We start from the raw sequence: 17,408 nt of genomic DNA on the forward strand, positions 1-17,408 counted from the left end.
AGTGACTGCTAATGGGTGTGAGGTTTCTCTTTGGAGTGATGAAAATGTTCTAAAATTATATTGTGGTGATGGTTGCACAGCTCTGTAAATATCCTAAAAACCACTGAATTGAAGGCTTTAAATGGATGGACTTTTATTGGCATATGGCTTATATATCAATAAGATTAAAAATAAAACCCCTTAGAGTTATCTTTTAATCTTCTCTTTTTTTATTCTCACATCTAAATCCACCAGCAAATCTTTGGGCTTTCTCCCACAATGTGTCTCAAATCCGACCACTTCTCATCATCTCCATGGCCACCATCTTAGTGCGTGCCCATCATCTCTGGTCTGTACAGCCACAATAGCGTAAATAATTTCCCTACTTCTACTTGAGCCTCATCCAAATCCAAACTCCCTAAAGCAAACAAAACGGCTATCTTAGAACACAAATTACACCGTGCCATTCTGTTGCTTAACCTCTTCCCTGCTTTCTCCTGTGGCTTTCCTTTCCACTTAGAATAGAATCCAAACTCCTCACCAAGTCCTACCGGTCCTTCTATGACCTACCTGGCCTGCGTTTACATATGAAACCTCATCTCCTTCCATGCTGCCCTTTGCTCTACACTTCAGTTACACAAACATCCCTTATGATCCTGGGACAGACCAATCTTGTCCCTGTCTCAAGGCTTTTGCCCCTGTGTTCCTTCTGCAAGTACAACTTCCCATGACTGTCTTCTTCCTGTCAAAACCTTTTCTGACCACCCAATATCGAGTTGCCTTTCTCTCATTTACTCTCAATCATGTCACTTTATTGTTTAGCAATTTTTGTTTTCGGAAATAGTCTTGTTCATTTAGTTGTGTATTTATTTATAATGTATTTCACTCTAGTAAAGATAAGCTCTGTGGGAATAGGGACCTTATTAATCTTGCTCACTACTATATCCCCCCTCCTATCACAGTGCCTGACAAAAGAGATGTCAGAAAAATTCAAAATAATGAACTACTCCCTCATTCTAGAAATGCTGTCTTTTTTGAAATCTTGGAAAACACTGGATTTGCTGTTTTTCATACCCTCTCATTGGCTCTAATATTCAAAATAGAATAGTCTTCACCCAAAACAAATCTAATGACCATCCCTCAGTGAGAAACTTGTGGGGAACACATATTCCCCAAGCCCATACTGGTTAAGCAGCTGGAATGACTGAAGGGGTAGTGAGGCCCATGAGTGATAGAGTGATGACCTTTGATGACCTCTTCTAGGATGCAAAAACAGGTTCAGAGATCTGTGGCTTCTTTGGGCAGCGTCCCTGGACCAATTCCCATCTCTTCACATTACATCTTCCTTGTTCTTGTTCTTTTTGGCTTCCAGATTCCAGTCTCTGACTGCAAGGACTGCAAGTTTAGTGCATGCCTATTGCCCAACGGTCTTGGCCTTCGTAGTGTATTGAAACATTCCTCTGACTTGGCCCAATGCTCTGCACAATCCTCAGAGTCCTCTGAATCCCAGAGTAAGAAATTCCCTCCCTCAGCTCTGGTCTCCCAGATGCGTGCCCGCCCCCCACCCCCCCCCACACCGCTTTCTCTGAAATCTCCCTTCTCCACCACAGAGGAACTCAGACAGTTGCCATCAAGATTAACCAAGACACAAGACAGCAGAAAAAGCATGGGATTGGTGTCAATCATATCCCTACCATTTACTGTTTGTGTGACCTTGAGCAAGTTAATGTTTCTGAGTTTTGCTTTCCTCCCTTTTAAAACCTCCAAAGCAATATTTACCTTACAGGGTAGCTGAGATGATAAATGAAGAAAAGGCATCTTTTTTTCCTGTCCAGAAGCATTAAATCACTATATTGTATGCTTGAAACTAATATTACACTATTGTCAACTGGAATTTAAATTGAAACTTTAAAAAAATTTAAAATATTAGAAAAAAGAAAGGGCATCTTTTGACACCTTTTTCTCTCCTTCCTCTTTCAGTGTTTTCTGACTCATTGAATAGTCTTATTACCATTGACCCAGCTGCTCAAGCCAGCAACCTGGAGGATCTTGTTTACAATTTCTCCAGATCTGCTTTATGTTGCACCAAAGCCAAGCAACTCTTATTCAAGCCCACTTCTGTCCATTTCACTGGCATGGCTCTGGTCTAGACAGTCCTTTCCTACCCAGCATGCAACAGTCTCCTAACCAGTCTCCTAACACCAGATCCATTCTGCAGCCACAGCCCTTCATAAAACGCAAACATAAGTATCTCATTTACTTCCTTAAAACCCATCATTGGCTTCCCATTGCTATCAGGATAAGGTGCTGAGTTAATAAAAAATAAGAGTAAGTCTAAATGTATATTATAATGTATATAATATATAATGTATATAATAAATTTTTATATTTATAAAATATAAATCACAAATTTTACTTTCTAATTGCAGCCACATAGTACATAAGGAAACTATTTTGAGCTTATAGCAAACATCATGGTGGCTTACATCTTTGGCATGTTTGGGTTCCTGGCTATTTGATGCTAATCCAGATGGTTATGCAAATACTTATATTCCCCTTATCTTTATCCTATAGTTTTCTTTAACTGATAAACTCAGTGGAAAAAAGCACAGGCTCCTCGATGGCAGGGACGTTCTCTGTCTCCTTCACATTTATCCCTTAGGCTTAGGCTGTAGGCACATACTGCATGCTCATTTTCCTAATGAACAAATCAGCCAGGTTTAATAACAGCTCAGACAAAGCACTCCTACTACCACCAACAAATATCCTGAGCATCTCCAATGCAAGTTTGCAATATTAACAATATTTAAGTAAATAGATGGTCTTTTATAAAAAAGAAAACACCACTATGGGAGTCATCAGGGAGGAACAAATGCAAGTAAATCAATTACCTTGTTGTTAAAAAGATTAGGCTAAGTGAACCAAAACGTCCCTTGCATTATAAAATTCCAATTCCAGGCACTTGGGTGGCTCAGGCGGTTAAGCGTCCAACTCTTGATTTCTGCTCAGGTCGTGATCTCAGGGTCATGAGATGGAGCCCCAGGTGGGGCTCTACACTGGGCATGGAGCCTGCTTAAGATTCTCTCTTTCCCTCTCCTTCTGCCCCCCCCCCACTTGCGGGCACTCATGTGCGTGCTCTCTCTCTCTCTCTCTCTCTCTCTCAAAAAATTAATAAAAGTCCAAGATTATGTGTTAGGCGTTTAGAATAGCAGGTGTGCGAGCTTACTAAGAAGTAATTGTGGTAGACATAATAATAGTTCCCCAAAGATGTCCACATATGAATCCCCAGGATGTGAATATATTACCTTACATGGCAAAATGAATTTAGCCAGTGTGAATAAGTTAAGGATCTATGCATGGTTAGATTAACCTGGATTATCCAAGTAGGCCCGATCTAATCACAAAGATCCCTCAAGGGGACAAAGGGAGTCAAGGGAGGCAGAGCAAAGATGTGACTATAGAATCAGTGATGTGATTGCTGGCTGGTGTCACAAGTCCAAAACTATGGACAGCATCTAGAAGCTGAAAAAGACAAGGAAACAGATTCTCCTCTAGAGCCTAGAAGGAATGCAGCCCTGTCAACACCTTGATTTTAGTGCCATAAGACCCATTTTGGATTTCTGACCTCCAGGCCTGTAAGATAATAAATTTGTGTTGTTTTAAGCTATTGTTTATAGTAATTTGTTACAGCAGCAATAGGTAACTATGCAACATTTTACTATCACTTATCATAATTGGTTTCCTTGGTAATTTTTTCTGCAGTTTATTTTATGCATTTAAATTTTTTTTCTGTTCCGCCACTTACTAGCTGTTGTGACCTACAGCAAATTATTTCCCCTCTGCTTCTTCTTCTACAAAATGAGACTAAAAAATCCACACCCCAGGGTTGTTGTGAGAATTCAATACGATAATATATGTAAGGATCACAGAGCACCAGGCTCATAGTGGGAACCAACAAAATGTTCTTTCCATTGCCTGTCTCCCCAAACCCTTATGATTATGGATTTCCTAATGAATTTCAAGATAATAATCATGACATTTTCCAGACCTGACCAGTGTTGTTAAGTCTTAATTGTAGCTACTGCTAAAAATATCTAACACCAGTTGCTTAATCTGACTTTGACCTTGAAATATTTAAGTACTGACGGTGTGTTTGGAAGCTTAGTTCCAGTTTTGACTAGTATTTTCTGAATAGCTTTGGCTAAATAATTTATTGTTTCTATTTGCAACATTGTTCCCTTCCTTTTGAGTAACCTTCATTCAGTACATAAGTTCAAATATGATTTATAATTGAGATGGTGATTAAGACAAAAATAAAAATGATAAGGTATTTTTCCAGAAAGGATGCACAATAAATGTCTTCATCTTAATGATTAAATTGTGCTTACTGAACCTCATATTCTGCCATTGTCTTAAATGGTCCTTGGTTGTTAATTAGGCACCTTTGAAATCATTACCCTTTGGGTGTCTATTTGATATCAGGGAAGTGTGACATATTAAGTAGCTAGGTTATCCAGGTGTCAAAGTTCAGTGCATTATAAATCAATAAGTACTTGTCAAATTCCTACTTCACTATCAAATCCTTGAGGGCAGGGATCATGTATTTTTCATTCCTCCCATTTGTGGATGGCGAATTATCTGAAACATATTAAGTTCAGTGACATGTCATCAAAACTTTAAAAGCAGGATAAGAAACCCCCAGATGACAAACAGGTTATATTACAAAGGTTTCCCTTTCCTTAACATAGTTTTCTATAGAAATATGTATGTGTTTATTTAGAAATAACTATGTAAATAGTAATGTAATAGAAATATATTAATAGTCATAACATATTAACAATGTATACTTATAAGTAGCTATCATGTTACATGTATGTGAAGTTTCCAAGCTGGCCCATAAACTCCAATTGACCCCATAATAAATAAAGTAACCAGACTGCTACTTTATTTTAAATATCATTAGATATATTTTAATATATGATAAGACTCTTAAGGATTGTCACTAGGCCAGGTTTCCCTCCAAAGCAAAACTCTGATTCACAGCCACTGTCTAATTCCCCAAGCAAGATGCTGAGGCTGGATTGGGGCTTAGGAGAGAGACAGAAGGCATAGGGCATTCTTATGAGTAGTACTCTGATGGCAGGAAAAGGGGACTAAGAGACTTTAGTTTGCACTAATCTAGCTCCCAGGAAATAATACTAATAACAGCCTCTGCCAAAGTTAGTCTTTCTGATTTATAATGCATTTTCATGTGCAATAGGCATTTATAACCTGGGGTCTGTGGGATGTCTAGTGGGTCTGTGGAAGGAGTCCTGAAGTTCAAGAGAGACTCTTCTGAATGATTGGCCAAGTCTAGACTATCTGTACACTTTTTTTAGACAGGATCATTCTCAAAGGGCTCTGTGACTCAAACAAGTTAATAGCCCAAGAGACATGGTCTCACTTGCCCCCATAACCACTTGGTGGGGGAAATAATGTAGGCATTATTATCTTGGGGTCCTCCCCCAATCAGAAGCCATCGGTAACAGGTAATGGCCCCACAAAGTTCACCAGCCAGCTGCCCAAGTGAGCAGGGGTCAAAGTGCACAGGAGTGTGAGCAGGACAGGTGGCTAGTGAGGGAAGGACTGGAAGGAATAAGAATTCCCACAGGGTAATCTTGTGAGAAAGTGGAAAGAAGAAAGGGGAGATGGAATGGACTCGAAGGAATGAGAGAAGCCTGAAAAATAGTAAGGCTGTATTTTTATCCAAGGGACACAAAAAATACCTGTAAAAGGCACAGTCACTCCCTCAAGGAGCTCATACCCTTGATGGAGCATGGAGAAGTTGGGGTAAACAGAAAGAACTGTAAGTTGACTAAAAGGAAGGACTATTTTATGGATCCCACAGTAATGATGTCAGTGGACATAGTAGGGGCTCAGTAAACATTTTGTTTGTTTATCATGTTGACGGTAGACACCATGAGAATAAAAATAGAGTTAGTGATCAATGTGTGGTACTGTTCACTGCCACACATGTTTAGATAAAGCATGGAATAATAGTGGGAAAGCCAGAGAGCCAAGACCACTTTGGCTGTACCAGAAAATATGGGTAATATTTTTATGAAACAAAGATGCAGTCAAGGGAATGTTTAGATAAATATTGGGGAATATAGTGATATTTGTCTGATTAAAACTCAGGGAGTGAAAGCAGGAAGGGAGCCCTTTGAATACAAATTCCTCATGTGACAGGGGAGGTGATATGCCCATTACATAGGAAGTTCAAGGCTATACTCAGCTCTCTTGACTCCTGGACTTAAAATTTCTCCACTACTCCATGCTGCCATGTTGGAAAGTAGTGAGAAATAAGGCTAGTGTAGATAAGGTGGGGCCTGATAAGCAGGGCATTATATCTGGGAATAGAGGTTTGGGTATTGAAAATCCAAGGTGTGAATAGAGGAGCATCATAGAGGAGACATTGGCCAGTGGAGGAAAACTAATCCTGGGTTTACACAATGAAGAAAGAAGTAGTTCCATTCTACAGTCAGTAAACATCTGATGGTTTGGCAAGTACCCAGCATCAGAATGAGAAATTTGGCATCTGGGGATTTAACGTAAACACTAAAGATAACCGGGGCACACAGTGGGGTGGCCCAGACCTTGGACAGCAGCCGCCTGAGCCTAAAGGATGATGGGTGTCAGCCAAATATTCCTGAGTATCAAAGGCACATCCCAGCCACAGCACAGAAAGCACTGATAGATTGGATGCCCATGGATGCACAGAGCAATTTCACATGCTTGGTGCATGAGTGGAGAAATGACCCATTAAAGAAAGTCTTATTAATCATTATCTTTAGCTATGTGACTCTTGATTTCTTCCCCAAGCTCTGTAAGATGCCTTGTGCCTGAGATACTAGCTTCACAATATAGCCTTCCACAGTCGTAGACAACATGTTTCCCACATCTAAGATTCATGTGATGGCAAATCCATCACTTTAACCATTTTTAACCATTCCTTGACATTGTTTAGAATGGCTGCAAGCTTTTCCTTGACAATGGTCACAGTGACTGAATCACAGATTTCCATAACACATCTCCATTGACAGAAAAGGCAGATCATTAGGACATCCCTATATTTTTGTTTTAAAGGCAGAGTAGTCAGGATTCAAGGTGTTTTTCAGGAATGATTTACATACGGTAAAATGCACTCTACCTCAGTATAAGTTCAGTGAGATTTCGTGAAGGCATGCCACCCAACTTACCCATGCTCCTGTAAACTACAGAACATTTCAATCACCCCAGGTAGTTTCCTCACACCCGCTCCTAATCAAATTCTGCCCCATGCCAGGCAATTGGTGTTCTGACTTCTATTGGCATAAATCAGGTCTGCCTGTTCTAGAACCTCATATAAGCAGAATCAGGAATGGATACTATTACCTTGCCTGGCTTTTTCACTCAGCATACTGTTCTTCAGTATTTGTCCATGTTTCTGTATGTGTGTCAGTAGTTTGTTCTTTTTGTTTTTGAGCAGTATGTCATTGTATAAATATACCACAATTTGTTTTTCCATTCTCCTGTTGATGGACATTTGGAGGGTTTCCAGATTTTGGAAATTATTAATAAAGCAGCTATGAACAATCTTGTACTAGGTTTTTGTGGACATATGATTTCATTTCTCTTGAATAAACACATAAAAGTGACTATGTTGGGCATAGGATAGATACCTGTTTATCTACAAGAAACTGATTATTTATAAGAAACTGATTATTTATGAGAAGATTATTTATTTATAATAAACTATTACTTATAAGAAACTGATGGTTTTCCAGAGAGATTATACCATTTTACATTTGCACCAGCAACATATGAGGATTTTAATTGTTCCATATCCTTGCCAACATTTGGTGTTGTCAGTATTTTTCATTTTAGCTATTCTAGTAGGTGTGTATTGGTGTCTCATTATGATTTCAATTTGCCCTTGCATGATTAAAGTTATATTGAGCACTTTTATATGTGTTTATTGACCATTATACGTCTTTGTGTGCAATATGTCTATTTATGTGTGTGCTAATTTTTTGGGTGGTAGGGTATTTTGTCTTTTTGTTTTTGACTTGCTAGAGAACTTTATGTGGCACTGTGAATATTTTCTCCCCATCGATTTTTTGATAAGCAGAAAATTTTTATTTTCATGATGTCTAATTTACCAGGTTTCTTCTTTTTTTTCTTTTAGAAATTATTATTTTTTATTATAATGTTCAGTTAGCCAACAGGTTTTCTTCTTCTATGATTAGTGCTTTTTGTGTTCCAAGAAATCTTTGTCTATGCCAAGTTACAAAGTTACTTTGCTAAGCACTGAGAGATACAGTGATGAACATGACAGCAAAATCTCTGACCTGCATGAAAGAGCTGGAGATACACATTATATAAGTAATGAACAAATGAAGAAGGTCACAAGTTGTGGGAACATACTGAGGAAATTAGCAAGATATTGAAGAAAAGCAACCTGGAAAAGGGCACTTCAGACAAGGGGGACCAGGAATGCTCTGAATGAAGAAGTAACATTTGAGCTGAGACGTAAAGATGAAGAGGAGGGAGCCATATGAAGACCTGAGGAAGAGCATCCCCTAGAGAGGAAGCCGATGAAAATGCTGACAGATGGCAAAGAGCTTAGGCCATTCTGTGGGACTGGGCAGGCCAGACCATACCGGGCTTTCTGGCACGTGTAAGTTAAATTTTATCCTAAGAACAATGGGAGACACTGAGCGGTTTTGAGCTGGGGGAGAGACATGATCAGATTCATGTTTTAAAAAGAGAACTCTGGCTCTGCAGAGAGAATGAATTCTAGGTACAACTGGGGCTTCCAGTTTCAAGCTAGAGTCATCTGGGCAGAAGATAATGGTGAAGACAATGAGGGTGGAGAGCTGGGGGCATACCCAAAGTATCTTTTGGACCTAGAATGGACAGCACTCGCTGAAGGTCTGGTTGTAGAGGAATGAGAAAGGAAGAATGTCAGGATGACTCCTGCAACTTGTTCTTGAAGGCTGGGCAGGCGGCGATGCCATTTTCTGGATGGAGCAAACTGAAGGAGGCTGCCCCGTAGTCTCTCCATGGCACCCTGTGAGCTGATGGGGTGCAGACAGGAATGCCAGTCTACAATGTGCTCCCCTCCCTTCAGTAATAAGAAATACCAGTGGCCAACTTGGCCTCATCTTCTGAAATTCTCCTAATGACTCTGTGAGGTGGGTTCTATAATACCCTGAGACAGAAAACAGGCAAGAAAGTAAGCAACACCAACAAGGTCCCAGCATGGATGACCTCCTCCCTCTTCTTTTTCCTCCTCTTCTTCTTCTTCTTCTCCCCCTCCTCCTCCTTCTTCTTCCCCTTCCCCTTCCCTTTCCCCTTCCCCTTCCTCTTCCTCCTCCTCCTCCTTCTTGCCATGGGAGATAATTTGTTTATTTTTTTATTATTTTTAAGATTTTATTTATTCATTTATTTGAGAGAGTGAGAGAGAGAGAGCACATGAGAGGGGGGAGGGTCAGAGGGAGAAGCAGACTCCCCACTGAGCAGGGAGCCCGATGCGGGACTCGATCCCGGGACTCCAGGATCATGACCTGAGCCAAAGGCAGTCGCTTAACCAACTGAGCCACCCAGGCGCCCGATAATTTGTTTATTTATGCAATGAATGAAAACACATCTCTGAGCATCTTCCATGACGAGGCATTGCTCTAGAGTGATGATGATGACAATGATGATGAAGCAACAGCCAGAAAGTTTTAAATTCTCACTATGTGCAGGCAGTTTGTTAAGGACTTCACATACATAAAATTCTGGAACTCTCCAGCAGTTCTGTGAGAGGTATAATTATTGTCACCCAAGTAAAGATACACTGAAGCTCAGAGAGCTTAAGTGACTTGCCTTGGGTAACGTGGTAGAAATGATGAAGCCTGGGTGGAAATCTCCCCGAAAGAACTCCTGAAAAACCTAAATCTGTGTCTGTCCTTCTGACCTCTGTCCCCTCCTCATCTCGCACAGCACCTCGTGTAGTGTAGGTGCTCCTTGTTGAGCACCTGAACGTGCTTTTTAAACCTGCTCTGCCGGACCATTCGGATGGTGTGTGTGTGCGTTGGAGGGGCCTGTGGGGTCACTTTGAGAGAAGCCACTCTGGTGGCTGGAATTTAAAAGACAGTTAGGAGCCCCAGAACGTCTGGACTAGATAGAGCATTTTAAGCCATCCAGCTGGGCATCATTCATTTTCTTGTGAGGAAACTGGGGTGCAAAGAATTTAGCTCCACACTGTTAACTTACTGGTGCGGGAACTGAGGGCCAGATCATTTAGGTGAAACACACCCCGGGTCGCACAGTTATTAACTGGCCGAGCTGCTGCGTCCACAGGCCCAGCTGTGTCTCTCCCTGACAGATGTGCCCTGGATTCCGCAGCGACGCCCCGCGCGCCTGCCCTCAGGACGCAGCGCACGTGAGGATCGCTTCGCCTGGGCTCACATCACACCCGGCTTGCGTCATCCTGCACAGGTTAGTGAGTCTCTCTGGGACGCAGCTTCATCACCAGCGGAGCATGTAGAAGGCATGACTCAAGGTCTGTTGTGCAGGTTATGCAAAATGGTAAGTAAGGCTTTCGTAGGACAAGGCCTGACAGCCATACTCAGAATAAATAATTCAGAATAAATAGATGTGTTAGACCATATTTTGAAGTATTTATTTCTAAGTTTTGGCTTTTCTCGGGTACCCCCTTTTCCCTCTGTTCCCACTCACATTTACAAGGCTTATTGCTTGTGACCTCGGGAGGGATGTAACAGGAGAGAGCAGGACTGGCCTGCCTGGCTTCCTGAAATTCTTCCCCAAAGCCCAATCCCCAGAATCAGAGCAGAATCCCAGGTACGTGCTAATAGTCTGGGCAAGAAGCCTGGGGGCAAAACTGAAAAGGGAAATTCAGCAAAAATGTGGGAGTAGGGGAGGGAGGGACACCTGGGCGGCTCAGTCGGTTAAATGTCAGCCTTTGGCTCTGGTCATGATCCCAGGGTCATGATCCCGGGGTCCTGGGATGGAGCCCCATGTCAGGCTCCCTGCTTAGCGGGGAGTCTGTTTCTCCCTCTCCATCTGCCCCTCCCCCCTGCTCGTGCTCACTCTCACATAAATAAATAAAATCTTTAAAAAAAAATGTGGGAATGGGGTGGGGGTGGCAGGGATGAGAGAGAATGGTTCTGTGGGTCCTGAGTGAAGAGCGAAGCAGGTCCCACGTCCTGGAATGGCCCCTGGATTTTGTCTAGGCACATGGAAAATGCAGGAAGCCTCCTGAAAAAGTGCCCGACCCACCCAAGTATGGTGGGGATGCCAAGAAGCCACACAGATGCACGCAAGTGTAGTCACAGCCGACCAGAACCCCCATTTCCCTGTACTTTGGTACCATCATCATATTGAAATCATGTCAAAATTCAGTGTTCAGAGCGTCCCCAAAACCATGGCCCAATCCTCAGTGGGGAGAACCCCAGGAATGAGTTTAATTTCCTATCGGCTGGGAGGAAGAGAAACTTTAGGTTAAAAATGAAGTTGAATTATAGAGAATAAAGCAATCACTGCTTATCCCAAATATAGTGGATAAGTGTCCGGGACCACTTGTGGTAAAGGGGAGGGAACTCTGCCAGCATCTTGCACCCCACACGCCCCCCAGCATATGCTAGTGGGGCCCGGGGCTGAGAAGGAGAGTAATGCAAGCTCAGTCCTTTCTCCAGGCAACCCCAAGGCATTCCCAGAACAGCCAGCAGCAGATTCAGGTTCGGTGGGGGCCTGGGATTTAGAAATTTGTGGCCGTCTTTATGGGGTCAAAGAGTATAAACTACCAGTTATAAGATAAATAAATCAGAGGGATATAATGTAGACCATGGTGACTACAGCTAATATGACTGTGTTGCATATCTGAAAGCTCCTAAGAGAGTAGATCTGAAAAAGTCCTCATGGCAAGAAAACACAATTTGTAACTGTGTGTGGTGACGGATGTTACCTAAACTCTTGTGGTGATCATTCCACACTATATGCAAGCATGGAATCATTACGTTGTGCCCCTGAAACTAATAAATGTTATATGTCAATTATGCCTCCAAAAATGGGGGGAAAAAGAATACAAAATTACAAATATAAAAATAGGAACAAAAGCAAATATGTATCTAGAATAAGAAAAGAAATCCCAACATATTGCTACTTTAAAAAAAAAAACCTCACAAATATCACAAACATTACAAAATAGAAAAATAACAGTATTGTTCTTAAGTGTTTAAGGCACCTAAATAAGACCTTTTCTTCATATTTAGCTGCATATCCTTTGATTCCCTCTACATGTGACAACAATTTTATAGTATCCTTTTCTACATAGAGAGTAGGAATATGACTCAGTCTCTCCTCTAACATGGTTGATTGACATTTGTTTTTGTGATCGGGGATTGGAATGTATAAAACATGCAACTTCAGAGAACTCTTGCTGGTCTTATTATTGCTGCTAGTTTGTGGCCTACAAGCATAAAAATTCTGATAAACTCAAATGTGTGTGTTGCCATCTAGTTTTTTTAAAGATTTCATTTATTTCTTAGAGAGAGAGCATGAGTGGGAATGGGGGTGGAGGGGTAGAGGGAGAAGCAGGCTCCCCACTGAGCGGGGAGCCTGATGTGGGGCTGGATCCCAGGACCCTGAGATCATGATCTGAGCTGAAAGCAGACACCTAACCGACTGAGCCACCCAGGGACCCCGCCATCTAATTTTTTTTTTAAGATTTTATTTATTTATTTGAGAGAGAGAGAATGAGAGACAGAGAGCATGAGAGGGAGGAAGGTCAGAGGGAGAAGCAGACTCCCTGCCGAGCAGAGAGCCCGATGCGGAACTCGATCCCGGGACTCCAGGATCATGACCTGAGCCGAAGGCAGTCGCTTAACCAACTGAGCCACCCAGGCGCCCCCCGCCATCTAATTTTTAATTTAAAAAACATACATTTTATTGATGTATACAATAGTGACCAAACTGGATTTTAATTTTTTCATCTGTGGGGCATTAATTAAGAGCAAAGAGCAAATGACTGTCTCGCTTGGTTTTACGCAGACGAAACGAAGTTGCATTGATCTCTTTTAAATGTTTTTTTTTTTTTAAGATTTTATTTATTTATTTGACAAAGAAAGACACAGCGAGAGAGGGAACACAAGCAGGGGGAGCGGGAGAGGGAGAAGCAGGCTTCCTGCCAAGCAGGTTGCCGGATGCGGAGCTCGATCCCAGGATCCTGGGATCACGACCTGAGCCGAAGGCAGACGCTTAATGACTGAGCCACCCAGGCGCCCCTCTTTTAAATGTTTTTATGTGAAAAGTATGTTTGGCCCCTGCTCTATGATTTCCAGGCCTGAACTGCATCAATGTAGTTGACATAGGGGAGTGTGACTCTGGACTTTTCTTTTGTTCTTTAGGTTTACACAAGAACTGTAATGTTTTGGAAGATCCTCAGCCAGCAGCCACTTGGTTTTAAAATTTCTTGATCAAAAAATAGAAGCATGTTGTCAGAGAAATCACCTATTTGTCCTTTTTAAGACTAATGAGTTGAGTGACAGGAGATTCTTTTGGAAACTCTGAGAAAGGCCAAAGTGAGACCTAAGCATCAGGTAAGACCTCGTCTACTCTCCGTGCTGCTGACATTGGAGAGCCAGGCTGTCCTTTTATTCTTTTCCTTCTTGCTCTCGGTTCTGTGTTCTTGTCCTACAGGAAGTTCCCTCTTGCAGGAATTTCACGCTTTTGCTCTATTCTGCCAAAAGGGAATCTAACCCAGAAAAGTTGAGTACTCCTGAGGTTGGATGATGAATGGTATAATGATTAAGACATGGAGGCTAGAACACAGACCTGAAGCAAGATTCTTGCTTTGAAATTCCACCAAAACAGCTTAATGAGTGCTGTGTGTTTTTGAATGGGAAGCATGTGTCTCAGTGAGTTGAACTTGTGTTGAATGTGATGTTTCACTAAATATCCTACTCTCGGGATGCCTGGCTGGCTCAGTCAGTAGAACATGTGACTCTTGATCTCCGGGTCATGCGTTCAAGCTCCATGTTGGGTGTAGAGATTACTTAAAAGATATATATATCCTATTCCTAAGCTCTTTTCTAATGTATGGCACATTTATAATGAATGTGCTGTGTTATCTAGTATATTCTGAACCGAATGTTAATCAGACATTGTTGAGAACTGAAGCCTCCATTTAAAAGTATGCATGCCTGAAGGTTAAAAGAAGCTTTCTGCACACTAGAAACTTGGTTTCTCCTCCATGACTCACATCCTTCAAGTGCCCAGCATCAGAAAACATGCTCACATCACCATGGAACACCTGGTCCTGTATTTCTGTGTCAAGAGGCCGGGTGAATCCAGCGGCTAGCCATACAATTATCTCTGAAATTCCTAAACCTGAATGGCTAGCAAGCACTTAACTACACACAGAAGAGAATGCGATCACATAAATGTATCCCACTAAACCAGACTAAATGTATCCCATCTTTTTTTTTTTTAAGATTTTATTTATTTATTTGACAGAGAGACATAGGGAGAGAGGGAACAGAAGCAGGGGGAGTGGGAGAGGGAGAAGCAGGCTTTCCGTGGAGCAGGGAGCCTGACCCAGGGCTCGATCCAGGACCCTGAGATCATGACCTGAGCCAAAGGCAGCCGCTTAACCGACTGAGCCACCCAGGCGCGCCTAAATGTATCCCATCTTAACTTCACCTACTGACTCCCCAAGATGCCCACATCCACACCCTACCAGAGAGGAAGGTGGCATGGAGCGACACAGCGATCTTAACCATTTGTGGGTAAGTCATCTTACTTTTGCAAATCTTACAAAAGCACATGACCCTGTGAAACCACTGTGAAAGGCATCACCCAGGGTCCAGGATCTTCGGAAGGAGCCCATGCACCTGACAGGACCTGAAGCTTAAGCTTTGTCACCGTCACAGTAGATCCGCTTCTCAGAACAGGAAAGTGACTCACAAGCTAATGCTGTCCAAAGGTGAAATTTTGTGTGAATGGAGCCACGGTGCCTTAATTCAGCTGGGTGAGATGGTTCACATTTAGTCCCCTGAGAGCAGAACAGCCTGACTCTGGAAACTCATTTCCAGACGAATAGTCCTTGCCCAGGCACTGTGCTGAGCGTCAGGCCAGAGAGAAGGAAACAAGGTCCCCTGCTCTTGAGGGGGTCACTGTTGGCGAAGTGGATCTCTGTACCCTGTGGCACGTGCTACGTGTGAGAAATGAGGAGATTTTAATGGGACATTAGCAGAGGCATGGATTCCTTCAGATGGAGGGAGTGGTGGTGGGGAGGGAGGCAGAATGGCGGGGGAAGGAGGAGGGGGTGATGCCTGAGCTGAATTCAGGGGTAAGGAGTGTTTAGGTGGAGAGGAAGGATAGAAATGCTCTTCTGCCTTCTCTCTGGGCTGGGATAGGTCATCTTCTGCAGTGATTTCCTAAAGCCTAAAGGTGGATGGACCAGCCAGGTGTGTGAAAAACATCCAGTGGGCAGAAGGAAGATGGAGAGTGTGTTCAGAGAGTACTCACTGCAGCCATACAAAGAAAGTGATGAAATCCCTAAGCCCTCCCTTTGGAAATGTCACCAGTCTCTTTGCCCAGGAAAGCACCCCCTGGTGGCGACACCTAGTAATACAAACACACTCAGCCAGCCTCTCTAAAAAGCCCCCCCCTTTTCACCTGCACCTCTCTAACCCAGAGAGCTCTAAACTATGCATCTGTGTATCTTACGTATAAATCTTGGAAAAGAGTTACAGTGCTAATATACTAATATACTTCATTACATATATGCAGATAGAGAAATTAAAGATACGGGACACAAAAAATGAATTGAAAGAAGAAAAGTTTAGTATTTCCCCTCCCCCCCCCACTGGGACCATCATGCATACTCATGGGGCACGCGGCATCATTTTGGAGACCTCCAAAAACTGGTAGGTCACTTGTGCTTGACAGCAGCATGGGGCAGGGGGTAAAAATGTAGACTCAGGAGTCAGTTGGTCTGGATGTGAACTTTGGCTGCACCACTTCCTAGCTCGGTGACAATGGTCATATCCTTTTTTAAAAAACATGAATGATAATTGTAAACACCTCACAGAGTTCTTGGAGAGGTTCCTTAATAGAAAACATTGAAATTAGTGCCTGGCACATGGTAAGCACTTTATAAATGTTACCTATTATTTTCCTCAGTGCCACTATTAAAAATACTTTTAAATCTGGGGCACCCGGCTGGCTCAGAATATGGAGCTTGAGACTCTTGATCTCAGAGTTGTGAGATCGAGCCCCACATTGGGCTTGGAGCCTACTTTAAAAAAATTCTTTTATATCTTCTTTTTTTTTTTTTTAACATTGTCCTTAAAAAATTTTTAAAAAACCCAGGTGGGGGGAAAAGGAAAGAGACGTCTGGAAGGACCTCCTGAAAAAGATGATTCCCAGTTGAATTCAAATTTTCAGAGCTTGCTGAGTGAAAGTGAAAGCAGTAAGAGTCAGCTCAGTCCTTTCTTAGCTAAACTATGTTATTAAAACTTCTTCACACAACTTAGTCTTTGCTCTTACGTCTCCTTCCTGTCTTTCATCCAAACTCCTCTCCAGAGCCTCTTTGTTGTTTCCAGGGGGCTTTTTCACTTACTGCCTAGAGGAATGTCACTTAATGGCTGATGTTTGTTCACGCTCCCTTATGTCTCCTCGATTTAGCCCCATAATCAAAAAGTAAAGCCAGTCCACCCTGCAGTCAGGGTGGCTTAGGGACCCCTTTCTGTCCCAGAGGGGTTGGCAGAAGTCCAAGGGGTAGGCACTTCTCTTGATCTGCCCTATTCTTTCTGCCTCATCTTGCTCACAGAGCCTAGAAATATTGTGCCCATATTGAAGCCTCAAGGATAAAAGGGTCACACTAAGACTGAGAAGGAGCCTGGTTTACTGGGGAGTTCCCTGAACCGATACACAAGCCCTGAAGTGCTTTTCATATTTAAAAAATATCTACCTCCCTACCCACTGCTGAGCTGCTGTTTGTTGGGAGTTTTATTACTTGCTGCCAAACACATTCATGTATCTGGATTGGCCGTGTCAGTAAGGGATGTCTAATAGAGCTGAATGGAGAATGGTAGGCCCCCTGAGGAGGCCTGGACATCCAAACCATTAGAAACCCAAGAACTTGGGGTGCCTGGGTGGTTCAGTCAGTTGGGTGTCTGGCTCTTGGTTTCCGCTCATGTCATGATCTCAAAGGTCCTAGGATCAAGCCCAGTGGCATCGGGATCTGGCTCCGCGCTCAGCGGGGAGTCTACTTGAAAATTCTCTCCCCCTGCCCCTCTCCCCAATCCTGCTCACTCTCTCGCTCTCTCTTTAAAATAAATAAATCTTAAAAAAGAAAGAAAGAAAGAAAGAAAGAAAGAAAGAAAGAAAGAAAGAAA

The 17,408-nt window shown here is 42.5% G+C and overlaps 1 long non-coding RNA gene across 1 annotated transcript in view; it reads left to right on the plus strand.

Moving 5' to 3' along the window:
- The first annotated feature begins 9,731 nt into the window (after window positions 1-9,731).
- The window catches only part of LOC118015194, a 9,710-nt gene continuing 2,033 nt past the window's right edge, over window positions 9,732-17,408 (plus strand). The window contains exons 1-2 of the long non-coding RNA XR_004680559.1: window positions 9,732-10,485; window positions 13,413-13,604. This is a non-coding gene — a long non-coding RNA (uncharacterized LOC118015194). The remainder of the gene's footprint in view (window positions 10,486-13,412; window positions 13,605-17,408) is intronic.

The sequence above is a fragment of the Mirounga leonina genome, unplaced genomic scaffold (genome assembly GCF_011800145.1).
Source record: "Mirounga leonina isolate KUSES-001 unplaced genomic scaffold, KU_Mleo_1.0 Mir_165, whole genome shotgun sequence".
Classification (NCBI taxonomy): domain Eukaryota; kingdom Metazoa; phylum Chordata; class Mammalia; order Carnivora; family Phocidae; genus Mirounga; species Mirounga leonina.